Genomic DNA, 25,950 nt, shown 5'->3' with positions numbered 1-25,950 from the left:
TGAATCTTCGCTGCACTCCCTCCATGGCAAGAACATCCTTCCTCAGATAAGGCGACCAAAACTGCACACAATACTCAAGATGTGGTCTCACCAAGGCCCTGTACAACTGCAGCAAGACATCCTTGTTCCTGTACTCAAACCCTCTCGCTACGAAGGCCAACATACCATTTGCTTTCTTAACCGCCTGCTGCACCTGCATGCTTACCTTCAGCGACTGGTGCACAAGGACACCCAGGTCTCGTTGCACTTCCCCTTCTCCCAATGTACTGCCGTTCAGATAATAATCTGCCTTCCTGTTTTTGCCACCAAAGTGGATAACCTCGCATTTGTCCACATTATACTGCATCTGCCATTCTTCTGCCCAGTCACCCAACCTGTCCAAATCATACTGGAGTTTCTTGGCATCCTTTTCACAGCACACACGCCCACCCAGCTTTGTGTCGTCTGCAAACTGGGAGATATTACATCTAGTTCCCTCGTCTAGATCATCATTTATATATATTGTGAATAGCTGGGGTCCTAGGACCGATCCCTGCGATACCCCACTAGTCACTGCCTGCCACTCAGAAAAAGACCCGTTTATCCCAACTCTTTGCTTCCTGTATGCCAACCAGTTCTCTATCCAAGTCAATCCCTTGCCCCCAATCCCATGTGCCTTAACCTTACACGCTAATCTCTTATGCGGGACCTTATCGAAAGCCTTCTGAAAGTCCAAATACACCACATCCACTGGTTCTCCCTTATCTATTCTAAGACTGCATAGGACAGCATCGTCATTTTTCTACATAAAAAAGATCTAGGTAAAAATCAGGGAAATATTTCACCTCACGGACAGGACAGAAAGGGACTCTAAGATTGCGCCTGTTGTTTTGAGCCATGTCAGCGGACGGTGAAACCACGCGATTGATTATCAAGGGAGAATCAGACGCAAGCGCTCTGCGTCTCCAGCTCTGTACTCCATTCCCCAAACCCAGCACAGATCAGGAATCAAACTCGGGCCCGTCCTGGTCCGCGGGGCTCAGTGCCAACTGCACGAACTCGTATTTATGTTGTGTGTCTTGGACGTCAAGGAAATGTCACGGAACGCTTAACGTGAAGCTGCGACTTGCTTCATTATGCATCGTTGGCTATTATGTGTGGTTGCCAGCAACGTTTTGAATTACATTCAGTTCAATGGCCTCTTTCTGTGCTGTATTATTCTATAAATCTATAACAGCCACACAACAACGTGCATTTATATAGCGTCATTGTAGAAAAAAATGTCCCAACCTGCTTCATGGAGGTGTGAGGAAAACGGAAACTGACCCAGAGGAGGGGTGATTGAAAGATTGGTCAAAGAGTTGTGTTTTAAAGAGGGTCTTAAAAGAAGAGAAGGAGGTAGAGAGGTCGAGGGGTTTAGGGAAGGAATTCTAGAGAATGAGACTTGGGTGGTTGAAGGCATGGCCACTGATGTGGTGAAGGAAGGGGGTGATGCACAATAGTTCAGAGTCAGAGGTACAAAGAGTTTGTGGGGGGTTGCAAGCCTGCCGGCGATTACAGAGATAAATTTAAGACACGTGAGCCAATGTGGGTCAGCAAGGACGAGTGTGATGGGTGAGTGGGACTTGGTGCAGGATAGGATATGGGCATGGGAGCTGAAGTTAAGGGAGGATGGGGGGGCCGACCAGGAGAAGGATGGTGTAACTGAATCGGAAGGTGGTGAAGTCACCTATGAGGGTTTTAGCAGCAGATGGGCTGAGGGTAGGAGCGGAGGTGGGCGATGTTACTGAGGTGGAAACGCTGATCTTTGTGAGGTTGAGTTGTGGAAACTCAGCTCTGAGCCAAACAGGAAACTGGAACAATACAAATGTTGGGAGTAGCAGTTCCTGACCAGTGTCTCCGCTATGCAGAGAATACCAGTGGCGTACGTCCAACAATGGCTTTATCTAACTAGTGTTCGGTGATGGTGGAACAGAAAGAAACAGATTTTTCAAAAAGACTACAGCAGCAAAAATCAAGTATTTTTCAATCTGCTGAATTCATCGGGAACAACCAATGAGTTTCATTATGTCTGTTTCTCGAACACAGCGTCCATCCCCGCCCTGACACGGTGAGACCGTGCTGGCAACCTTTGGTAAAGCCGGTGATCCGGTACATTGGGGTTCAGCAGAACGCAGTGTCTCTGTAATTTGCTTGCGCCCCGTCTGCCCCCTCAGGTAGACGTAAAAGATCTCATGGCACTATTTGAAGAGGAACACGGGAGCTCGTCCTGGTGTTCCGGTTAATATTTATCCCTCCGCCAGCACCTTAAAACACATGGGGCCAGAAATTCGGGTCGGGGGCTTCCCGCGGGTGCAAGCCCCCGACCTGCACTTACCTAGCGCGCCGGCCGTTGAGCTGTGGGCCCGCGTGGAATTGCGATCCTGGACCTGCTCCAACTGCCAGCGCGCAGTGCTTGCGTATCCCAGGGGCGCAGTTAGTTCGATGCGTCCCCTGGGATCACGTGGGCCATGGAGAGCCAATGGTAGCAGGGAATCTGTATGATTAGGTTTGACAGGAAGACCTGTCAAATTTATGAATAGAGTTCAGCCCCAAAACATAACTAAAACTTCAAATAAATTTTTTTTTTAAATCACATTTTTAAAATAACTATAAATTACATAAAATAACTATTTTAAACAATAATTTAATATTTTGAAAAAATTAATTACAGTTTCTAACGGGGCTAAGAATAAACTTACCTTTCTTTAAAGTATTTAAAAATAATAAACCTGTGCAAAAAATGTTTTAATTTTACTTAATTCACCACTTACCTTGTTAAAAGCAGGCCTTGCGACTGCTTTTTATAAGCGTAGCTGCTGGAGACTTACCCTCCTGGAGAAACCTGCAAAAAAAACGGAAGTTCCAGGCGTACGCGCTGCCTCTCCGGCGCACGCGTTTGACCTGCGAACCCCTTTCTTCAAGGGAACGGAAGTCCCGGTTTCCCATGCATGCACAGTGCATGCACGAAACCGGCACTTTCGCTGGGCCCTACGCGTGAGTACCCAGCGCGTACTCACACGTGGGGACCCGAAGTTCTGGCCCATGATCTGTTTGCGGGAGCTTGCTGTGCGCAAATTGGCTGCCGCGTTTCCTACATTACAACAGTGACCAAACTTTAAAAGTATCTCTTGGCTGTAAAGCGCTTTGGGACGTCCTGAGGTTGTGAAAGGCGCTATATAAATACAAGTCTTTCTTCATTACAGCCCCACTGTAAGATACTACAACATTATTAAACTGCTGTATTGGCATCGTAATTGGGGCAGGATTGTGCACAGCCTCACAATGGTGCAACAACGGAGTAAGATCAGCTGTGTTATCTTTTATATTAAAGAGCATTGTCCAACATCAGTCACCACCTTTATCTCTTCACCCTCCAGATTGCAGTGCCTATTGATTCCGATGCCACCACACGATGCAACAATGACAACTTGGTGAGTTCTGCTCTGGAAAACGTGTCAGTCCATTTCATGTTGTTTAAACTCTACAATTAAAGGAATTTCCCAGGAGAAGGCTCGGTAATATGGTCTTCTAATCGAGTACAACTTCCTCCCCAGCTGTTTCTCTCAAACATTTATTTGTTATTATTAAGTGGAAACATTCTCCCGTGGCTAACTAGCTTTCCAATGAGAGCTACCACTTTTTGCACCACTCCTGAACTATAACATGGCTCCCGGCAGACCCCCTCCCCAATGATCCAACGTTGCTCGGCCGTTTCAGAGGCCAGTTAATAACGTGCAGTTTTTATTATCAATGTGGACATGGGAATCACTAACATGTAAAGGTCAGACATAAGCAACGTTCCCCCTGAGCCGCGCAGACGCACAGCTGTCTGCTAGTCCCGCGCAGCCCGCGACCGGCTTTTCCAACGTGAAATTTCAGGCATTGACTGCCCAAGACCTCCAGCATTGTCCCTTTCAGAGTAGGTGGGGTTGGTGGCTGGCACCTCATTTGCATAGGGCTAGTGGGCACATGTGCTACTAGGGATACTGTGTTAAGGATGTGAAGGCCCTTGAGATGATGCAGAGGAGATTTACCAGAATGGTTCCGGGGATGGGGAGTCTTAGCTACAAGGACAGGTTGGAGAAGCTGGATTTGTTTTCATTAGAGCAAAGGAGGCTGAGGGGTGATTTGATAGAGGTGTACAAGATTATGACGGGTTTGGATAGGCTAGACGGGGAAAGGCTGTTCCCACTAGTTGATGGTACAAGGACTAGGGGACACAGATTTAGGGCAAGAGATACAGGGGGGGTGTGAGGAAAAACTTTTTTTATGCAGCGAGTGGTGAGGACCTGGAACTCGCTGCCGACGGAAGTGGTGGAAGCGGAGACACTCAATGTTTTCAAGGGGAGACTGGATAGGCACTTGAGGGAAATAAACTTGCAGGGCTACGGGGATAGAGCGGGGGAATGGGACTGACTGGATTGCTCTACAGAGAGCCGGCGTGGACTCAATGGGCCGAATGGCCTCCTTCTGTGCCGTTATGACTCTATGGATTCATCTCGGGTGCCCGCTAATCAAAGGAAGCTGCAAAATGCCTGTTGGCTTGGGAAGGATGCTGTGTCCTCCCTCCTCCCTCTGAAAAGCTAGACTATATCCCCAGCAACCGTCTTTAAAAAAAAGTTTTTAAAAATTGTTCCATTCCCTCCTCATGGCCCAGAATTAGACCCCCAATTCCGCCATCTCCTTCTTCTCAACATATCAGCCTCCGAGGATTTGTCAGGCCTCAGGGAGTCAGCGTCCGTGGCCTTGTTTGGAGCAAGGCCCTGGCCTCCACTCCAAACAAAAGCTCCTGCAGGTCTCGGCCTATTTCCAGGCCACACACCCGTTGGAGTTGCTGAGGTTGTTGTGCTGGACGGGCTGTGGCATTTTGGGCCTGAGATTTTTCATATATTATATAGAAACCTTCCTAAACACATTTTGAATGATATCTCTTTCAATGGGTATCTGCGGTATTGTGCTGTCCCATTTCTTTAACAAGGTTTAAACATTTATGACCTTTATTTAACTCCAGGGTTACTGTGAGAATTTTGTCATGGTCTTACAAAGATTCAACGCAACTCACATTCTTCTGTGTGGAACCAATGCCAAGGAACCACGATGTTGGCTATTCGTAAGTAATTTTGGATAATTTATTCCTCCTAATTGTGAGTTTCACCTTTAAAGTTGTAGCCAAAGTTGGGTAGAGAGACAGCATGGGAGGGAGCTCAGACACACTGGGGGCAATTCTGACTTTGTTCGATAGTGTACAGCGGGTGATATCGGATCATTCGACCGTTATACACCTCTCCCGATCGGTCAGAGTGTATATTTGGTGGTTAAGCCGTTATTGCCTGTTATACACTATTTCCCAAAGTCAGAATTACCCCCCAATGCGCCACAAACCTGCAACGTAATCGAGGAAATCCCATGGACATTAGTGTGATGCAAATGGTGTTCCTCCTTCTACAAAGCAAATTTCACAAACCCAATTTCATGGCCATGCCTCTAAAATGCCTGACATCATTTCAAAGGAAGGAGTCAAATTGTAATAAACGTATCATGTATCTCGACTACTTTGGTAATTGCACTGTCCCTGAGCATGCTTATTTCTGATGAAATACATTCTGAGACAAGAACATAAGAACGTAAGAAATAGGAGCAGGAGTCGGCCATTCGGCCCCTCGAGCCTGCTCCACCATTCAATAAGATCATGGCTGATCTTCGATCTCAGCCCCACTTTCCCTCCCAATCACCACAACCCATGATTCCCTTAGAGACCAAAAATCTATCAATCTCTGTCTTGAATATACTCAACGACTGAGCCTCCACAGCCCTCTGGGGCAGAGAATTCCAAAGATTCACCACCCTCTGAGTGAAGAAATTCCTCCTCATCTCAGTCCTAAATGGCCGACCCCTTATCCTGAGACTATGCCCCCTAGCTAGACTCTCCAGCCAGGGGAAACAGCCTCTCCACATCTACCCTGACTACCCCTCTCAGAATCTTGTATGTTTCAAATGAGATCACCTCTCATTCTTCTAAACTCCAGAGTGTATAGGCCCAGTCTACTCAATTTCTCCTCCTAGGACAACCCTCTCATCCCAGGAATCAATCTAGTGAACCTTCGTTACACCCCCTTGAAGACATGTATGTCCTTCCTTAGGTACGGAAACCAAAACTGTGCACAGTACTCCAGGTGTGGCCTCACCAAAGCCCTGTACAATTGCAGCAAGACTTCCTTACTCTTGAACTCCAAGCCCCTTGCAATAAAGGCCAACATACCATTTGCCTTCCTAATTGTTTGCTGTACCTGCATGTTAACTTTCTGGCCTCGAAATTCGGTGGGCTGCGCCACCAGTTTGCGCCCAAAGAGGGCACTTAGTGGTTTTAGCGCCACTGGCCACGCCTCCTGTGAAATTTAGCGGGGCGCTAATGGCGGCTTTAGCCTGTAGTGCTGTGCCGCCACCGATGACGTCATCGGTGTGCGCAGCGCCCCGCTACCGCCCCAATCACGATAGTTGGTCGCGCCCCCCGCTGTAACTGCGACCAGTTCAGGGGGGCCTACCTGCGGCGGTAGTGGCGCTAATTAAAGGGGAGGTGCGGGGCGGCCATTTTTTTTGCCCGCCGCCTGCCAGCACCTCCTCGCGCTGCCGTCCCCGGCCTCCTGAGCCCCCCCCCCCGGGCAGTGCCGGCTGTGTCCCAAGAGCCCGGCACTTCTCCTCGGTGCCGGGCTCTTTTGCCGGCACTCGCTGTCTCCTATCGCGCTGGTGCAGGCCCCTCCCCTTTAAGAAGGGGAGGAAGGCCTGCAGTACCGCAGCGCACCGTGCCGCAGCGTGTGGCGCTGCGGCATGTTGCGCTGCGATATTCAGTTGCAGCACCCCAAGAGGGATACGAGGCGCCTCGAGCAGCGCCGCGCTTCCGTTTGGGGCACTGAAACTGAATATCGGGCTGGCGCTCGCGGCTCCTTCCGGGGCGGGACTTCCGGCGCCCAGGCGAGACTGGCGGGCCAAATGGGGCGCCACTGAATTTTTAGCCCTCTGTGTTTTGTGTGGAAGGGCATTTAATAGTTTCTCACCATTTAAAAAATAGTGGCCCAGAAATTCGGGTCGAGGGCTTCCCGCGGGTGCAAGCCCCCGACCTGCACTTACCTTGCGCACCGGCAGTTGAGCTGTAGGGCCCCGTGGAATTCCGCTCCTGGGCCTGGCCCAGCTGCCGGCGCGCTGTGCTTGCGTGTCCCAGGGGCGTAGTTAGTGCGATGTGTCCCCTGGGATCACGTGGTCATGGGCAGCCAATCGGAGGAGGGAAAAGCCCATTCATAGCATTTACAGGAAGACCTGTCTAAACTTATGAATACTACAGGCCTCAAAATAACAGTAAACCTTCAAATAAATTTTTAAAAAACATCACACTTTTTAAATAAACTATAAATTACATTAAATAACTATTTTAAACAATAATTTAAATTTTTGAAAAAAATAATTTTATAAAAAAAGGGACTAAAAATAAACTTACCTTGCTTTAAAGTATTAAAAAATATTAAACCTGTGGAAAAAATGTTTTAATTTTAATTAATTGACCACTTACCTTGTAAAAAGCAGGCCTTCCGCCTGCTTTTTAAATGTGTAAATCCTACAGGCTTAACCTCTCGTGAAAACCTGCAAAAAAAAAACTACGTTCAAAGCGCACGCGCAGCCTCCCCTGCGCGCGCGTTCGACCTCTGAACCTCTGTTCAGAGGATCGGAAGTGCCGGTTTCCCGCGCATGCGCAGTGCATGCAAGAAACCGGCACTTCCACTGGGTCCACGCGTGAGTACCCCGTGCGTACTCACGCGTTGGGACCCGAATTCCTGGGCTAGTCTCTTTTTGTATTCATCCTACCAAAGTGAATAGCCTCACATTTCCCCACATTATACTCCATCGTGCCACATTCTTGTCCACTCACTTAGCCTGTCTATATCCCTTAGCAGACTCTTTGGGGGTGATTTTCCTGGAGCCGTCAGGCAGGCTTTCAGGCGTGTGGGGGGGGGAGGAAATCGCAAAAATAGGGGGGTCGCGACCCCCCCCCCTCCTGATTCCCCGCCCCGTCCAATTTTCACCCCGGCGTTTCTGTCCGACCCAAATCAGTCCTGCCTGCAGCAGGCGGGACTGGTCTTCAGGCACCTTAATCACCAATAATTGGCATCTATAATGCCATTTTAAGGGGCCCTTGCTATTTTCAGCCTTTTCCCACGTTAAACACGCCTGGTGGGAACCCCGCTGATGAAACCTGGTGTGAACAATATCGGATTGCTGACTATCAGCTGCAGGTCAATCAGGAAAGAAGAGATTTAATCAGACATCATTTGTAGGTTGCAGGACCTTGTTGTTTCAGGCTTGGGGCAACTTGTTCCAGGCTTAGGCACAGCTGTGGAAGGTTGGAGCCTCACACACTTCTCCAGTGTGAGCTCCTGGGAAGCCCCTCTCGCCACCCTAACTCAGCGCCTCCTCAACGGAGGCATCTACCAGAAGCATGGGAGGCCTTTTTTTCCTTCCCTTCTTGGCATTAGAGGATCTCCAGCAGCAGATCCAGCAGCAACAGCACCAGCACCAGCAGGAGCGACAGGCTGCGGCTCAGCCACCTGAGGCAGCACAGGCCAGAAGGGGCCAGCGCATGGAAGGCCGTCGACGCAGGAGATACCCCCCAAACAGGGCCTACAGACACAGGGTCAGCTAGCTCAACATGACTGAGCAGCAGTGCCAAAGGCGGCTCCGACTTTCGCGAAAGGTAGTGACTGACATCTGCGCAATGCTGCAGCAAGACCTGGAGCCCAGAGGACCAGGTCGACACTCCTTACCAGTGGCCCTCAAAGTCACCACCGCACTCAACTTTTTTGCCTCAGGCTCCTTCCAGGGATCAGCAGCAGACATCAGCGGCATCTCCCAGGCGGCCGCACACACATGCATCACATAGGTAACCGATGCCCACTTTGCCCTCGCGCACAGTCACATCCATTTCACCAGGGATCGCGCAAGTGTGAGGGCACGAGCGCTTGGATTAGCTCATCTGGCAGACTTTCCAAAGGTGCAGGGCGTCATTGACTGCACACATGTGGCCCTTAGGGCACCCCATCGCAATTCAGGAGTTTTTGTCAACCGCAAGGGCTTCCACTCCCTTAACGTTCAGCTGGTGTATGACCACAAGGAGATTTTGCATGTTTGTGCCAAGTACCCTGGCAGCTGCCATGACTCCTTCATACTGTGCCAGTCTACTGTGCCTCCGCTATTCAGGCCGCCAGACGAACTTCAGGGATGGCTACTTAGAGACAAGGGCTATCCCCTGAGGACTTGGCTAATGACGCCGTTGAGGAGACCAACGAAGCTGAGGAGCGCTACAACTCCAGCCACATTTCCACCAGATGCATTATCGAGCAAACCATCGGATTGCTGAAGATGCGCTTCAGATGCCTGGATAGATCAGGTGGAGCCCTACAGTACTCAGCAGCCAGGGTCTCCAAAATCATCGTGGTTTGCTGTGCACTTCACAACATGGCACAGCGTCGTGGCTTGCAGATTCCTCAGGACCAAGTGGCTCCTCACAGACCCGCCTCGGATGAAGATGATGCTGAGGAGGAGGAGGAGGAGGAGTGCGAAAATGACCATCCTGCAGAGGCCCATCAACCAGCGGCACCATTACGCGAGAACATTGCTGCCCGGGATGCAAGGAACGCACTCATCCTGTCCAGATTTGCTTAGCCTAGTACATCAAACACTGTAGCCTCGCTGCTTCTTACCTGAGCATGAACAATGGCCAAACCCTGTGCATTCTACCTATTTGACCAGCATCCTGACAATGGCAAGCAATCCTAAGGCCTCAATGCGAAATCCCCATTTGCCAAATGACACACGCCACAACTGCAGCAGTTGCCATCAGATTTTTTATAAACAAGATACTGGTGACATAATAACTATATACAAAACTTTTCACCCAAGTGACTACCCTTGTGATTAGTGGTGCTTTATTTTTCTCTTACGCGTGCTCCTACGTAGTGGTTCCCCTGTGGCTTCAGCAGATGTGGAGGCCCCTTGCTGACTTTCCTGCTGCTCCTGTCTCGACACCTTTGGCGGGCGTCCTCTGGGGTGGCGAGCCTGTGAGGGCTCGCAAGCAGTCTGCTGCTCCTGCGGCTGTGCAGGGGTTGAGACACCTCTCTCACTTGGGTGTGGACGCCGGCGGGGCTCTGACCGAGGGCTCTGCAGTGACATGGAAGTGTGAGCGCGTGGAGAGGAGCCCCCACTTCCTTGAGGTGTGCCAACAACCTCCCTCTCATGGATCAGGTCCCCCTCAGCGCCTGCAAGTTGCTGCACATCAGCGGGGCCATGGGGACCCGTATCTACACTGGAAGTCCTACTCAGAAGGACTTCCATGAAGGTCTGGTTTCTGTGTTCAATAGATGCCCATCGCTCCTCAAGAGATGTCATTCTATTCTGAACACTCACCATGTTTTCCATAGCCTGGCGACTAAGCTCCTCCATGGCCGTAGCCCTCCTCTCCTCGGCCGTAGCCCTCCTCTCCTCGGCCGTAGCCCTCCTCTCCTCGGCCGTAGCCCTCCTCTCCTCGGCCGTAGCCCTCCTCTCCTCGGCCGTAGCCCTCCTCTCCTCGGCCTCAGCCCTCCTCTCCTCTACGGTAGCCAGCCTTACCACGGAGGTAGCCATCCTTTCCGTGGTGATGCGTTCATGCGCCAATGACTCCACTAAGGCTCTGCTCATGTACGCTATGGACTCCTCCATTCGCTCCACACTCGCAGCGACCCTGGAAACAAAACCTGCCAGAGACTCCTGCATCTGTGCATGGAGATCCATCACCTCTTCTCTTGCGGATGGACCCAGAGACACAGGGTCGACATGCAGCTGAGCCGAGCTGGCAGAGTCCTGCGCCCTCCGACGAGGACTCCCCACTGCCGTCCCTGTCTCCAGAATCTGCTGAGGCTCACTTGTGAGCTGTGAAACACCAGGTGACAACACTACTCTATGTCCCGAAGGTCCCCCCGAGGTGTGAGTGACTGCGCTGGTGCTGGTTGCGCTTACTTCTGCTGACGCTGCGCCCTCAGAGGTTGGAGCTTCCTCTGAGGAGTCTGGCTGCTCAGCCTCTTCCTCCTCCACAGTGGGGACGGGGGCTCTGGATGGTCCTGTGGGGGAGTAAAGGAAAGAGTTAGAGATGTGATGCCAAGGTTACATGCACATTGGATTTTGCGATGTTCATAAGTCCAAATGATGTAGCTTCAGAATCATAACAGCGACTCATGCTGTGTCAATGAGAGAGATGGAAAACTATTCTGTCACCAGCTTGCAGGCCTGCCCCTGTCTCTCCTTCCCCAGCTTCCGCAGCCACATCAGCCCCGACAATTTCCAGCACTCCTTCCTCCCAGGGGGTCAGGTGGGCTATTGAGGGTGGGCCTCCTCCAGTCCTGGCTCGCACTCTGTTGTTGTGAGCTCTCTTTTCCTGCAATGAGGGAGACAAGTGGAGTTTGAGTGAGAATGAAGGAGTGAGTGTAGAGATTGCATAGCAAAGATACGTAGAGGGATGGTGTGAGGCTGCAAGACCAAGGGCCCTCCCTGTGTGTTGTCAGTTGTGTTCAAAGCATCAGAGTGAGAGGGAGTGTGAGGGCTGCATGGTGGAATAGGTAGGTGAATGTGAGCATAGAGAGAGAGGGAATGGGTAAGGGTGCATGGATGTGACTGTGAAGTGGGATGTGGAGGAAGAGAGTGCTGAAGCTGAGTGCTGGTGAGGAAAGGCAATGGGGATCAGTTTGAGGGTGATGGAAACTTCATACTTACTTTTCCTGTACGGTGAAGGTCATGGAGTCGTTTCCGACACTGTATCCAGGTTCTTCTGGTGACTCCCAGCGAGCTGACATCTGCTGACACCTGCATCCATGCAGCCTTGGTCTCAGTGGGAGGCCTCGTCCTCCCTGACCTAGGGACGAGGACCTCCCTGTGGGCCCTAACCCCATCCAATAATGCCTGGAGTGAAGCCTCGTCGAATTTGGAGGCAGCTCGGGGTCTGGCACTGGCCACAGCTGCTGCAGGCTCCTCTGCCATCCTGTATGGTTCGTTTGGAAGCCTGCAGAGGAAGCAATGCTTGCTGTGGACCTTAAAAGCACCACGAATGGTGACATCATACTGTGTGGCTTTCTGACTGGAAATAGTCAATTAGCAAGGGTTCCCACACGCTGGAAATGAATTGGCCAATTGAGGGAAAATTGCATCAATCTGGCAGACCCATTTAGATTCGTGTGGGAACCCCGACATTCGGGGAACCCGACAATTCCTCACACCTGCAGGAAAATCGAGCCCTTTGTATCCTCCTCACAGCTTACTTTCCCACCTAGCTTTGTATCATCAGCAAACGTGGATGCATTACGCTCGGTCCATTCATCTAAGCCATTAATATAGATTGTAAATAGCTGAGGCCCCAGCACTGATCCCTGCGGCACCCCAAGGAATCCTGGGACAACAACATTGGCCTTTTTAACTTTAACAATTCCTAAGTCCAACTAGATCGTCATCTCCCATCCTGGCAGTCGGGTGATACAACGATAATGGAGTTGCTTCCGCACGCAATATTTTCTTTCCATTTAAGTAATAATCCCTCCTGGACCACTGGTCATCTGTTACATCAGATTAAACCATTCATTTTAGAAAATAAAAATGCTAACCAACCTTTTTTTTTTTTACACAGTTCAACGGTGAATTTAATCTAATTATCAGCGGACAAGGACATTCCTTAGGAATGGGTGTCTGTCCTTACACTCCAAAACAGGCCGTCACTTCATTGGTTGTGGGTAGGTCCCCTTGCAATTCAAGCTAAGAATCCTTTGGACACCAAGGACCAGCTCACTCAGTGTGTGTGTTTACTTCTAATTACAGAAGAACGACTCTATTCCGTAGCACCTTTATATGATAATGGAAACAGTGTGCATCTTCGAGGGTATAGAAGAGCAGGTGCAATGTCATGGTTACATTCTATTGACCAATGGATGGATGGTAAGTGTGAACACAATCGTTTTTCCCACCCTTGTTAAATGTTTCGATCTCCGCGTATCTCTCTCCCATGTCACTGCTGCAGGGTCGTCATATTTTTTTTCCATCTCCAATTTTCTTCCGTGACCCCTCCTCTCTTAATAGCAGTACCTCATGACAGGATCAGTTCCGTGAGTGCCTCCTGAGGTTCACTAACAAGCACCAGAAGTTATAGGCCGGGGAATAGGTCTGGGACTTCCCCTCCTGTCGCACTCGCTGCACATTGGTTCTGAGAGGAGGGCTTCCTCTGCCACAAAAATTGGAGACGCTGCTCATGTAACACATCCAAATCTCCCCCAATGAAGAGGACATTTCTGGCACTTGGCCCTTGGCACTCCATCTTCTTCACCATACCCAGGCAGAACAGTGTGCTACAACAGAAAGAGCAACAGCCCTTTAAGAACTGCTGCATTCTGGAAGGTGGGGGGAGGGATTAAAGTTCACACCGATCCTTTCCTCACCCGACATTCCCAAATGTGCACTTCCAGCAGCAGCCTTTGGATAATGATCGGGATCCCGAGCCGTTATCCCCCCTTGACCTATGGGCAACGAGACCAGTTGTGGCCCCCTCAATAGCCCCCAGCTTTGATCAGTGAACTCAGCACAGACCAGACTGGTCAACTTGACATTTCCTTGGTCTGTGTGGCTCAGCGAGTCATTGGCTAAATTCGCTGAGCCATTCAGGGGGCCAGATGGGATTTGCTCAACTTGTGACATCGAGGGACTCACGAGACAGTTCAGCACAACATCCGTCCCCTTTAGAAGGGTGAGGTGACCACAGAAGAACTGCTGCTTTCCTGTCTACCAATATTAGCGAATGACTGCAGCCGATGCCAGGGATCCTGGATTTCGTTTGCTAAATATCCAGCTGCGATCTTAGCCGGAAGCGCGCATTTGGGGATGTCGGGTGAGGAAAGGATTGGAGTCAACTTTAAGAAAGGAGGGAGAGAGAAAACGAGGAACTACAGACCAGTTAGCCTGACATCAGTAGTAGGGAAAATGCTAGAATCTATTATTAATGACGTGGTAACAGGGCACTTAGAAAATCATAGTAGGATTGGGCAGTCAACATTGATTTATGAAAGGGAAATCAGGTTTGATGAATCTGTTTTTGAGGTTGTAACTAGCAGAATAGATAAGGGGGAACCAATGGATGTGGTGTATTTGGATTTTCAGAAGGCATTCGATAAGGTGCCATAAGGTTCGATAAGGTTATTAAACAAAAGGTTCGATAAGGTTATTAAACAAAATTTGGGCTCATGGGATTGGGGGTAGCATGGATTGAGGATTGGTTAACGGACAGAAAACAGAGAGTAGGAATAAATGGGTAATTTTCAGGTTGGCAAGCTGTAACTAGTGGGATACCGCAAGGATCAGTGCTTGGGCCTTAGCTAGTCACAATCTACATCAATGACTTGGATGAGGGGACCAAATGTAAAATATCCAAGTTTGCTGATGATACAAAGCTGGCTGGGAATGTAAGTTGTGAGGAAGATGCAAAGAGGCTTCAAGGGGATATAAAGTTTTCCACTTTGGTAGGAAAAATAGAAAAGCATGATGAGAGATTGGGAAATGTTGGTGTTCAGCGGGACCTGGGTGTCCTTGTACACGAATCACTGAAAGTCAACATGCAGGTACAGCAAGCAATTAGGAAAGCAAATTATATGTTGGCCTTTATTACAAGAGGATTTCAGTATAAGAGTAAAGACGTCTTATTGTTTTTTGCGGTTGTAATTCGCAGAATAGATAAGGGGGAACCAGTGGATGTGGTGTATTTGGATTTTCAGAAGGCATTCGATAAGGTGCCACACGAGGTTATTAAACAAAATTCGGGCTCATGGGATTGGGGGTAATATACTAGCATGGATTGAGGATTAGTTAACGGACAGAAAACAGAATAGGAATAAACGGGTCACTTTCGGGTTGGCAGGCTGTAACTAGTGGGGTACTGCAAGGATCAGTGTTTGGGCCTCAGCTATTCACAATCCATATCAATGATTTGGATGAGGGGACTAAATGTAATATATCCAAGTTTTTTTTTATTCGTTTATGGGATCTGAGCATCGCTGGCAAGGCCAGCATTTATTGCCCATCCCTAATTGCCCTTGAGAAGGTGGTGGTGAGCCGCCTTCTTGAACTGGAGCAGTCTGTGTGGTGAAGGTGCTCCCACAGCGCTGTTAGGGAGGGAGTTCCAGGATTTTGACCCAGCGACGATGAAGGAACGGCTGATATATTTCTAAGTCAGGATGTTGTGTGCCTTGGAGGGGAACTTGGAGGTGGTGGTGTTCCCATACGCCTGCTGCCCTTGTCCTTCTAGGTGGAAGAGGTCGTGGGTTTGGGAGGTGCTGCCGAAGAAGCCTTGGCGAGTTGCTGCAGTGCATCTTGTAGATGGTACACACTGCAGCCACGGTACGCTGGTGATGGAGAACGTGAATGTTTAAGGTGGTGGATGGGGTGCCCATCAAGCGGGCTGCTTTGTTCTGGATGGTGTCGAGCTTCTTGAATGTTGTTGGAGCTGCACTCATCCAGGCACGTGGAGAGTATTCCATCACACTCCTGACTTGTGCCTTGCAGATGGTGGAAAGGCTTTGGGGAGTCAGGAGGTGAGACACTCGCCGCAGAATACCCAGCCTCTGACCTGCTCTTGTTACCACTGTATTTATGTGGCTGGTCCAGTTAAGTTTCTGGTCAATGGTGACCCCCAGGATGTTGATGGTGGGGGATTCGGTGATGGTAATGCCGTTGAATGTCAAGGGGAGGTGGTTAGACACTCGCTTGTTGGAGATAGTAATTGTTTGGCACTTCTGTGGCACAGAAAGTTAACATGCAGGTATAGCAAGCAATTAGGAAAGCAAATGGTATGTTGGCCTTTATTACAAGAGGATTTAAGAATAAGAGTAAAGACATCTTACTGTGATTATATAGGGCCCTGGTGAGACCACACCTGGAGTATTGTGTACAGTTTTGATCTCCTTACCTAAGGAAGGATATACTTGCCATAGAGGGAGTGCAACGAAGGTTCACCAGACTGATTCCTGGGATGGGGGAGGATTGTCCTATGCCAGATTGAGTAGACTAGGCCTATATTCTCTAGAGTTTAGAAGAATGAGAGGTGATCTCATTGAAACATACAAAATTCTTACAGGGCTTGACAGGGTAGATGCAGGGAGGATGTTTCCCCTGGCTGGGGAGTCTAGAACCAGGGGTCACACTCTCAAGACAGAGATCGATAGATTTTTAAATATTAAGAGAATCGAGGGATATGGGGATAGTGCAGGAAAGTGGAGATGAGGTAGAAGATCAGCCAGGATCTCATTGAATGGTGGAGCAGGCTCAAGGGGCCAAATGGCCGACTCCTGCTCCTATTTCTTATGTTTTTATGTTCTTATCTTGTGCTTCGGGTTTCCTCTCTGTGCAGTGACGCACAGACTGGGTTGCTCAAAAAAACTAAACCCAAGTGACATATTAATGTAGCAGGGACAACGAGTGAAGCAATATCGTGTATTGTGACTGACTCACCGACAAGGAACCCAATATGAGGAAACTGAGGTCTGTGGAGACACTTATAGCAGCAAATAGTTTCTATTCTGTTATGTAGGGTAGCTCTGTTGCAAAGCCTGACCCAAATTGGTTAGCAGGGCTCCACAGTTCAAGGCTTCAGTTGGTTTCACGCCTGCATTAGTGTCTTCAATGGAACCCGTGGGCTTGGGAGATATATACAAGACAGAGAGTTTCACACATTCTGTAATCTCGGTCGAACTCCTTCGTTTTTGACGTGACATAAAGCCACATGGAAAACTCAGCACTTGCACCATCAGTGACGGCATGAATGAGCGCAGACTCACACGGGGAGAAAGGCTGAAGACTTTCCCTGACATTGGGGAGGTGCGTGACAACAGGATATAGAAAAAGCTGGAGCTTCAAATCTTTCAATTGTTTGGAATGTCATCAGGACCCTTAGATAGCATCACGCGGGTTCGAGTCCCACTCCAGAGATTTGAGCACAAACTCTAGGTTGACGCTTCAGTGCAGTACTGAGGGAGTGCTGCACTGTCGGAGGTGCCGTCTTTCGGCTGCCTCTCGGGTAGATGTAAAAGATCCAATGGCACTATTTCTCCCCAGTATCCTGACCAATATTTATTCCTCAACCACCATCAGTGAAAGATGATCTGATCATTTAGCACGGTGCTGTTTGTGGGAGCCTGTTGTCTGCAAATTGGCTGCCGCGTTTTCTACATTACAACAGTGACTACACTTTACAAAGTCGCTTTGGGGCGCCCTGAGATCGTGAAGCGCGCTATATAAATGCAAGTTCTTTCTTTACATCTTGTCACAGACTGCCAGCCATCTTTTATTTACTGTGTCTCCAGTTTCCAGTTTAAGATGTGCTGCCCCTGATCTGCATCAGACTGTTCTCTCCGAGCCTTCATATTATTTATCTATAATCCTGCTTTCTTCCGTTTAGATCCTAAGTTTGTAGGAATGTCACAGATGGACGATCTGGTTTACATGTTCTTCAGAGAAAAGAATTTGCCGGATAACCCGGACATTGACCCCTGGATATCCCGGATTGCTCGTGTATGTAAGGTGGGTGAGCCCAACGTATCATGTCGTGACTTGCTGCCGTTCTCAGCTGGGTGTTTATTACATCACCGCGAAACTTCACTATAATCACTGGAGTTTACAAGAATGAGAGGGGATCTCATTGAAACTTATAAAATTCTAACAGGACTGGACAGACTAGATGCAGGAAGGATGTTCCCGATGGTCGGGGAGTCCAGAACCAGGGGTCACAGTCTAAGGATAAGGGGGTAGGCCAATTAGGACAGAAATGAGGAAGAATTTCTTCACCCAGAGAGAGTGGTGAACCTGTGGAATTCTCTACCACAGAAGGCAGTAGAGGCCAATTCATTAAATATATTCAAGAAGGAGTTAGATATATTTCTTAAGGCTAAAGGGATCAAGGGATATGGGGAGAAGGCAGGGACAGGGTACTGAATTTGGATGATCAGCCATGATCTCATTAAATGGCGGTACAGGCTCGAGGGGCTGAATGGCCTACTCCTGCTCCTATCTTCTATGTTTCTAACCTGTTGTCACACTTTCCTGAGAGATGGGAGTAGAGCGCTCCTGCTGTCTGTTCTCAGTGTTCTGTAGAGCACCTTTAGGGCCCTGTTTAAAATCATATCCCTACACTGGGGTAGGTTTTCAACTTACTGACTGAGTGTACAACTGACGATGCAGATCGGATGCTTGTTACAGAAACCGCCCGAGTTTCATTTCTTTTGATAGCCAGTGGCCGATCCACTTTGTTGATAAAAGCGTTGAATGTATTTAAATCCATCTCTGCATCTTTTGCTCTGACGCTGACCTGTCCCGGTCTCCCTCCTCTTTGGGCTACAAAACGGCCACAGACGAACCCCACGAGCCGTTGTTGGCTTTGAAAGGCAGAACCCGGAGTTACAAGATGATAAAGTTGAGCTCGATCCTGTCCTCGCTCGACCTCCTCCCTTCCAGTCTGAGTCATTGGCTGATTGGGAAGCGGGAACCCCGGCCGATATTCCACTCCTTTAACCTGCAGTCAACAAGGGCCACTCGGAGCAGCCCCATCATCCCAGTTGAGATCATCCAACTCCGCTCAGGCCACAGAGTGAACCTGAGATTTTCTGGGGTTTGTTTGACTCATTGGGCTAAAAATTGGCCTGAGGCGCCACCATTAGGCAAAGTTCGCCTGGGTGCTGGAATTTGCGCCGCGATCGCCGCATTAGCGAGCGCCGCAAATTCAGCTTGAGCGCCCCAAGAGGGACACGGGGCGCGGCTCGAGGCACTCCGCGTCCCTCTTAGGGCGCAGAAACTGAATTTCACAGCGCAACGTGCCGCAGCGATACGACAGGCCTTCCTCCCCCTGTTAAGGGGGAGGGGCCTGCAACAGCATGATCCCCGATTGCGGGTGCCGGCAGAAGAGCCCGGCACCAAGGAGAAGTGCCGGGCTCTCGGGAAACAGCCGGCATTGCCACGGGGGGGGTGCCAGGAGGCCGGCGACGGAGGTGCTGGCAGGCGGCCGCCGAAAAAAGCGGCCGCCCCGCACCTCCACCTTAACTTGCACCTCTGCCGGTGCAGCAAGGCCCTGGGAACCTGGCGCTGTTTGTGATCGGGGCGCTAATGGGGCGCTGCGCACACCAATGACGTCATCGGTGGAGGCGCAGCGCAACAGGCTAACGCCACCATTAGCGCCCCTGCTGAATATCGCAGGAGGCGCAGCCAGTGGCGCTACAGCCACTGACTGCCTCTTTAGGCGCTAAAATGTGGCGCTAGTCACCCAATTTTTAGCCCATTGTTCCTTACTGAGCCATCAGGTGGCCAGATCACTAACTCCACTTACAACATCGAGGGACGCCCTATCTCCGTAACCTCCTACAGCCCTCCAAGATCTCTGCGCCTCTCCAATTCCGGCCTCTTGCGCATCTCCGATTTTAATCACTCCACCATTGGTGGCTGTGACTTCAGCCGTCTAGGCCCTAAGTTCTGGAAATCCCTGCCTAAACCTCTCTACCTTTCACTCTTCCTTTAAGATGCTCCTTAAAACCTACCTCTTTGACCAAGCTTTTGGTCATCTGCCCTAATATCTCCTTATGTGGCTCGGTGTCAAGTTTTGTCTGATAACGCTCCTGTGAAGCCCCCTGGGACATTTTACTATGTTAAAAGCACTATATAAACGCAAGTTGTTGTTGCTGTTGCTTCATGGAGCAATCTAGTAGAACCTAGTGTTGAATCCAATGATCACTATCTGTAACTGGTGCTATTCCTACAGAAAGGTACATTGCAGCAAGGGCAGTCTGTATTCACACATATCTCTGTAAATCCATATCTTATTGTGAAAGCCTTACCTTATACTCACACAATTCCGATCGATACCTTGCATTTGTTTATATCACAGTGCTTGCAAGAGGTGCTCATTGATGTCACAGCATAAGGATTTAAGGTGGCTCTAAGTACTCAGTCATTGGGACCACACATTGTGGTCACCTCATGGTAGACAAGTTTCATTCCACTTCTCCTAATAGGTTTACTGTACATGTGATGCAATATTACAGGCTCTGATCTCTTTTCTCTGAAGGATGACAGTGGCGGTTCCAGGCAGCGCTTGCAAAATAAATGGACGACCTTTCTGAAAGCACGACTGCTGTGTAATATTCCTACCGACAACGTGCATTTCAACAGGATTGAAGACGTCTTCATTGCTAGATCAAGCGATGAGAGTGAAGACAGAGTTTATGGAATTTTTTACAGTAATTGGTGAGTCACATGAATTGCAAACTAGGTCCTCGGACATAGAAACACAACGCAAAATAAAAGCTGGTCCATCAAAGTCTGACCCATCCCGACATGGAAGAACCTGCTCAGGTTATTGACGCAATCCCCCGCCCCGCACAGTCACATCTTCATTGCACGTTAGAAATTGCTTCACTTTTCCCAAGCAGTGAGATTCAATGAACCATGAATAAATATCGCAAAAATGTATGAACTCTTTCTTGGGCATTAGAAGGTCTTTAGAATCCAATCGAGCAAGAGGCATTCAACCCCACTTCATGAAATGTGTGTAAGTGATGTGGGGGTGAGCAGGTTGAGGTCAGAGAGGTTTCTCATCCGAGGAACGTTCTTTGCAGGAAGTACACTTCGGGCCTTGTCCATGGTTAAAGGGGCAGTTTCTCCCAGGGGAAAAAGGTGCAACAAACCATGTGGGGACGGGGGAGAGGGCAATAAAACCTTACCATTTAATGTGCACCTGGGCATTATTGCACTATCGTGGACATGGAGAGAGGGCAGGGTTGGGTTTAGTTGTGATTCCCAGTATGTGGACTCATACACGGAGAAAGGCTGCCTGAGTGAAGTTCCAGAGAGTCCCAGTGCCCATGGAGCTCCACGCAATCCTATTAAGATCCTACACTCTAATATCCATCATAGTCAGATCCTGCACTCTAATACCCATCATATTCAGATCCTACACTCTAATATCCATCATATTCAGATCCTGCACTCTAATATCCATCATATTCAGATCCTAATGTCCATCATATTCAGATCCTACACTCTAATATCCATCATGTTCAGATCCTACACTCTAATATCCATCATATTCAGATCCTACACTCTAATATCCATCATATTCAGATCCTACACTCTAATATCCATCATGTTCAGATCCTACACTCTAATATCCATCATATTCAGATCCTAATGTCCATCATGTTCAGATTCTGCACTCTAATATCCATCATATTCAGATCCTACACTCTAATATCCATCATGTTCAGATCCTACACTCTAATATCCATCATATTCAGATCCTACACTCTAATATCCATCATGTTCAGATCCTACACTCTAATATCCATCAGGTTCAGATTCTGCACTCAGGAGATGAAAGTAGAAAATTAAGAGACAGTTTTTAAACTGTTCCACTGGGTGGAGGACATTTTGTCCAAACCCAGCCAGGAAAACCAAGGTTTGGGTCTTCAGTTTTGGTACCTTGCAGGAGACTCAATACAGTTCGTCTTATTTCTATTTCTTAACCTGAACATGCAATCAAATATCTTGCTTTTTCTCAGGAATGGAACAGCAATATGCGTGTACTCCATGAAGGACATTAGTGACGTGTTTAGAACTTCTGCTTTTAAAGGTTTCACTGAAGGTATTCCTGAGCCCAGACCTGGCACGGTAAGAAACGACTGAGTGTTCATCGATTGGATGCATTGAGTTTTTTGTGATGCAGAAAATATGACTGATATACTTAGGGGTAATTGACTAATTATTCTTTGAAGAGCTGGACTGTCTATATTTTTATTACGTTAGTCACTCTCTCATGGTGTCGCACATGAGCAGTATAGTCTTCAGGTGAAGCAAGCTTAGAGGGTGAGGGATTTTGGACCAGGGCATGTGGATAGCAATTCAGTGACCACTTTATAGACCTACATCCTGTGCTTATTTTTACATGATTCTTCGAATTTTATAGTAATATTTATGGTTAATCATAGAATGATACAGCACAGAAGGAGGCCATTTGGCCCATCGTGCCTATGCCAGCTCTTTGGTAGAGCTGTCCAATTAATCCCACTCCCCTGCTCTTTCCCATTACCCAGAATTCTTTGCATCTTCAAGTTTTTATCCAATTCTCTTTTGAAAGTTACTATTGAATCTGCTTCCACCACACTTTCAGGCAGTGCATTCCCGATCACAACAACTCACTGTGTAAAAAAAAATGTTTTCTCATGTACCCTGTGGTTCTTTTGCCAATCATCTTAAATTTGTGTCCCCTGGTTACCGACCCGTCTGCTACTGGAAACAGTTTCTCCTTATTTACTCTATCAAAACCTTTCATACTTTTAAACACCTCCATCAAAGCGCCTCTTAACCTTCCCTGCTCTAAGGAGAACAACCCCAGCTTCTCCAGTCTCTCCACATAACTTATGTCTGCACCCTCTCCAAGGTTTTGACATCCATCCTAAAGTGTGGTGCCCAGAATTGAACACAATACTCCAGCAGTGTTTTATAAAGGTTTAGCATAAATTCCTTGCTTTTGAACTCTATGGGCAGGATTTTCATTGGGCCTTGGAGGCGGGATTGGCGACGTGCGGGGGATTAAAATCCCGAAATCGGGGGTCCCGAACCCATCCTGCCCCCAACCCGCCTCCATGCCAGTTTCAAAGGAGGTGGGTACCCGCTCCACACTGGGACCCACCTCCCCGAGGCGGGAAGGGGATTAGTGCCAATTAACTGCCTGTTAACAGGTAGTTAACGGACAGTTTTTAGCCTAATCCCTATTTTTAATGTTGAAGTGTGGGATTCCCGATGGCTCCAAACCACGCCAAGTTAGAGGAGGCGGACCGTCGGGATGAAGGGCTTGGAGGGGTCGAGATGCCCGGTGTTCAGGTGAGTGATGGGTGCATGAGAGCAAAGGTAAGTGTGTTTGATGTGTGTAAAGTGTTTAAATAAGTTTTACATACCTTTACTTACCTTTACAGCCTTCCTTCCTTCAGGTCTCGGGAGTCCCTCATCTCACCGGCACAGAAAGCAGAATGGCCATGATCTGTCAAAAATTGCAGCATTCAGCCTTCTGTTCCGGGGAGATCTCTAAATCATCCTGAGAGGAAGGAATTAACTTGGAATACAGATTGCCAGTGTTTGACAGCTTCAAACAGCTGTGAAACGCTGATATTTCATCTGTCAAAAGGTCTTGACAGATGAAATATCAATCTGTGACGTCACCTGTTGCTGGGTGGCCCCTAATTGGCCTGCTGAGCCCGCTGGGCGGGCTCAACAAGGTCAATCAAGTCAAAATCGCGTGGGTTGGCTAGAACTCAATGGAGGCGGGACTACAACCCCGAAAGTTGTAGTCCCGCCTCCTACCTGACTTCTCAATGAAAATCCAGCCCTATGCCTCTATTAATAAAGCCAAGTGTCCCATGTGCTTTTTAAACAACCTTCTCAACTTGTCCTGCCATCTTCAAAGACTTGTTGTACATACACAACAAGGTCTCTCTGTTCCTGCACCCCTTTAAAATTGTACACTGCCTCTCCTCATTCTTCCTACCAAAATTTATCACTTCACACTTCCCTAGTTAAGTAGCAAAATTTGCAGCAATTTAAGAAGCAAAGATTTTGAGTTGGTTGAAGCCTAGGAATTTCTCTGCATTACAAGCTGATTTGCTGGAAAACACAAATCTGAGGCACCACAGTGCCACAGCTGGTGGGAGGGTGTAATTACAGCGTGACATGTTTACATAGATAGTTCTCATTATAAATGTTGATAAAAATTTATAATGGAAAATGTTGACAAAAAGTGTAACAAAAATGTGACGACGTAAGGATTAGTGGACAGGACATAAGATTTTGTCTCCCTTCAACATTCACCAATCATATTACACAAAAGCTTTCGCCTCAATTTCAAATATTTTCCCCTCATCATTGCTACAATTCATACTCTACCAGCAAAAAATATATCCAATCACTTTTCATCAAACAATAGGTCTGTGAGTTGCAGCCGCCATGACAGTTCCTCACACTCCCTGCTATAAACCTTGAATCATAGCATTTATAACATGAAAAGCACATGAAAAGTCGCAACCACAGTCCTGAAAGTGGTTCCAACATCTGCCCCTTCCCCAAGTAGCATGGCACACCTTGCCTCTGCACAACCTGGCCTTCAGGTACCTTCTCCCCACTGGCTGGGTACACAATCTTCTTGGCAAGCAACCAGGCACAATCTGTAGTAAATCACTAAATAACAACAGAAAATGCTGGAATAACTCAGCAGGCCAGGCAACACCCGTGGAGAGAAAATAGAGTCAACGTTTCGAGTCAAACTCTTTGTCAAGACTGGAAAGGCACAGGAAATGAAATAGATTGAGAGGCCAGGCTGGGAGAGAACAAAAGAGAAGTGAAGCGACATTAAGAGGTATTCAAAACAAGACGAGATGGTGATAGGACTAGTGGAGACAAAAGACGGCTCTAGATTAGGTGTGAAATGCGCTGGCAGAATGAGAGACAGCTGCCATGTGGGAGAGAAAAAAAAAAAGGGGGGAGGAAAAGGGCCAAAACAAAGGTGGGGATAAAAAATAAGTAAAAATGTAATGGGGGCCGAGGTTATGATCTGAATTGTTGAACTCGATATTGAGTCCGGAAGGCTGTAAAGTGCCTAATCGGAAGATGAGGTGCTGTTCCTCGAGTTTATGTTGAGCCTCCGTGGAACAATGCAAGAGGCCGCAGACGGTGAGGTCTGAGTGGGAATGGGGCGGTGAATTCAAATGACAGGCAGCCGGAAGCTCGGGGTCATCCTTACGGACTGAACGGAGGTGTTCCGCAAAGCGGTCACCCAATCTGCGTTTGGTCTCCCCAGTGTAGAGGAGACCACATCGTGAGCAGTGAATACAGTATACTAGATTGCAAGAAGTACAAGTAAATCGCTGTTTCACCTGGAAGGGGTGTTTGGGGCCCTGGACAGTGGGAAGGGGGGAGGTATAAGGGCAGGTGTTGCATCTCTTGCGCTTGCACGGGAAGGTGCCGGGCGAAGGGGAAGGGGTGCTGGGGGTGATAGAGGAGTGGACTAGGGTGTCTCGGAGGGAGCGGTCCCTACGGAAAGCTGAAAGGGGAGGGGAAGATGCATTTGGTGGTGGGATCACTTTGAAGGTGGCGGAAATGGCGGAGAATGATCAGTTGAATGTGGAGGCTGGTGGGGTGAAAGGTGAGGACAAGGGGAACCCTATCGTGGTTCCGGGAGGGAGGGGCAGGGGTGAGGGCAGAAGTGCGGGGGATAGAACGGACATGGTCGAGGGCCGTGTCAACCACGGTAGAGGGTAATCCTCAATTGAGGAAAAAGGAAGGCATATCGGAAGCACTGGTGTGGAAGGTGGCATCGTCGGAGCAGATGCGGCGGAGACGGAGAAACTGGGAGAATGGAATAGAGTCCTTACAGGAGGTGGGGTGGGAGGAAGTGTAGTCCAGGTAGCTGTGGGAGTCAGTGGGCTTGTAGTGAATGTTGGTCGATAACCTATCCCCAGAGATGGAGACGGAGAAGTCGAGGAAGGGAAGAGTCGGAGATGGACCATGTGAAGGTGAGGGAAGGGTGGAAATTGGAGGCAAAGTGAATGAAATTGTCTAGTTCAGGGCGAGAGCAGGAAATGGCACCGATGCAGTCATCAATGTACCGGAAAAAGAGGTGAGGGAGGGGACCTGAGTAGGACTGGAACAAAGAGTGTTCCACATATCCCACGAAAAGGCAGGCATAGCTAGGACCCATGCGGGTACCCATAGCAACACCTTTGATTTGGAGGAAATGAGTGGAGTTAAAGGAGAAGTTGTTCAATGTGAGAACAAGTTCAGCCAGGCGGAGGAGGGTGG

The 25,950-nt window shown here is 48.7% G+C and overlaps 1 pseudogene across 1 annotated transcript in view; it reads left to right on the top strand.

The window, feature by feature from the left end:
- Positions 1 to 25,950, top strand: part of LOC147097325 (semaphorin-7A-like) — a 56,869-nt pseudogene that overhangs the window by 11,851 nt on the left and 19,068 nt on the right. The window contains exons 3-9 of the transcript XR_015074356.1: positions 3,399 to 3,452; positions 5,033 to 5,131; positions 12,713 to 12,815; positions 12,901 to 13,017; positions 17,519 to 17,640; positions 20,171 to 20,349; positions 21,663 to 21,771. The product of XR_015074356.1 is annotated as a semaphorin-7A-like (transcript). The remainder of the gene's footprint in view (positions 1 to 3,398; positions 3,453 to 5,032; positions 5,132 to 12,712; positions 12,816 to 12,900; positions 13,018 to 17,518; positions 17,641 to 20,170; positions 20,350 to 21,662; positions 21,772 to 25,950) is intronic.

The sequence above is a fragment of the Somniosus microcephalus genome, chromosome 32 (assembly GCF_052327205.1).
Source record: "Somniosus microcephalus isolate GS21.2 chromosome 32, FLI_Smic_1.0, whole genome shotgun sequence".
Taxonomy (NCBI): Eukaryota; Metazoa; Chordata; class Chondrichthyes; order Squaliformes; family Somniosidae; genus Somniosus; species Somniosus microcephalus.
Note: the sequence above shows the minus strand (reverse complement) of the source record. Positions and strands in the feature narration are given on the sequence as shown.